Source organism: Cyprinodon variegatus, unplaced genomic scaffold (assembly GCF_000732505.1).
Source record: "Cyprinodon variegatus isolate N-32 unplaced genomic scaffold, C_variegatus-1.0 Scaffold512, whole genome shotgun sequence".
NCBI lineage: Eukaryota > Metazoa > Chordata > Actinopteri > Cyprinodontiformes > Cyprinodontidae > Cyprinodon > Cyprinodon variegatus.
In genome coordinates, this window is record NW_015150965.1 from 85092 (window position 1) to 87085 (window position 1994).

Consider the following 1994-nt stretch of genomic DNA (forward strand, 5'->3'; position numbering starts at 1 on the left):
GAAAATAAGACAAAAAACCCTATTGTCAGAAACATGATCACGGTTTGGCATCATGTTAAGAAATATCTTGGTGACCCCTCCTCTTGAACTAATTTCAGCCCCATATGGGGTAACCAGTCTTTCCCACCAGGCAGAGCAGATTCTGGTTTAAGGAAATGGGCTGAAAAAGGTTTAAAGACAATCAGAGATCTGGTGAATTCAGAGAAGGGGGTCTGGGTGTCATTTGAAGAGTTGAAGGCCAGGTATGATATCCCAAGTAAACATTATTTTAAATATCTACAACTTAGAAATTTTATTAGGTCATATCAAAATCAATGTAAATTTATCTCCCCTGCTATTCAATTTGGAAACTGTAGTGAAGAAGGATTACTTTTGAAAAGGAATCATCTCCAAAGTGTATAACATATTGGTGGAGGGATCCTCTGAGTCTTCTTTGGGGAAGCTCAATGTCTGGAGGGAGGATTTACAGGAAAATGTATCTTCAGAGGCCTGGGAGAAGGTGTGTGCTGAAGCACAAACTAACACACGCCTCAAGGTACTGCAATATGATTGGCTAATGAGAACTTATGTGACAACAGAAAAGCTGAATAAGTATAATGGGGCCATCCCAGACCTGTGTAATAGATGTGGAGAAGAGAAGGTAACATTTATTCGTTGTATCTGGAAATGCAAGAAAACAGTACAATTTTGGAGGGAGATAAAACTAATTTTTGATCCTAAAGTGTTTATCTTAGGATTATACCCAAAGAGACATTATATGTCCAGAAAAAATATTACTGCAATAGATTTATGCCTATTACTTGCAAAAAGAGTCATTGCACTTTCATTTAAGAGTACCAGTAAACGGAAATTCATTAATTGGATTAAAGAAATATCAATAACCTTGCCAATGGAAAAGATTAGTTTCATTGTAAAATGTCGCTATTTCAAAATATTTGGGGTCCTTTAAAGGAATATATAGAAAAAATAGATATGAGGGGTGTCGGGGCTGAACTATAGTTGCAGTTGGTCTCCTGCAGTGTCCTGAAATAACTTTCATTATATGTATACCTGACTATTCCACTTGGAACTATACATTTGAGTTTGTATTTTCTAAGCGAAGTAGAAAACCAAAACAATCTGAGCTAATCTTGTCAAAAACAGAGAAACCATTATTGTTGGAACTTTTTTTGTTTTGTTTTTTCTATGGGAATTGAGATTGTGGGAATGTTTCTGTTTTTTGCTTGTTTTGTCTTCCTTTCCTCATATGTTCTGTAAGTATGGCTCTAAAATAGCTTATAACGATCTGGCAAACAAGAAGGGACAAGTTGAATGTTGGACAAAAATCAAATACTCTGAACTTTTTGTTTAATGTGAGAGCATACTTATGTTCTGTTTAAGTACTGTTTAAAATCCATAAAGATAATGTTGGAGAAAAAAAGCTGGGCTTCTAAGAGGACCATGACTCCCAGTTACAGGTTCAAATTAACCTGTTTTCTTATTGTACATAAGAATCAGACTGCAGAGCTTCTACATATCTTGAAATGTTTTTTTTCTGGCATCATTATATTAGTAAAGAGGTTCATAAATCCTTTTAAAATGAGCACAGAGTGAAGCAGAGAGAGCTGTAGATTTTAAGATGAAACTGATTTACTGGGATATGCAACATGGAATAAAATTTACCAGAAAGTTTACAAGAAAAAATATGCTATGCTATATTTAAAAGGCAGCATATAAATATTTTTCTGGATTGATGGAACTGAAATTGTACTTAGAGGGATGCATGATATATCAATTTTGGGCACCGGAATTGGCTGTTATTTATTATTGTTTTTATTCTTTAATGTTTTTGGACCCTACATATGTAATGCACTAAAAGGCATCTCTCTAACATCTATAAATATCAGTGTATTATTTAAAGCTCTCTTTTACTCTCAGCAATAGAAAAGCATTCAATAAATACACACTCACCGGCCACTTTATTAGGTACCCCATGCTAGTAACGGGTTGGACCC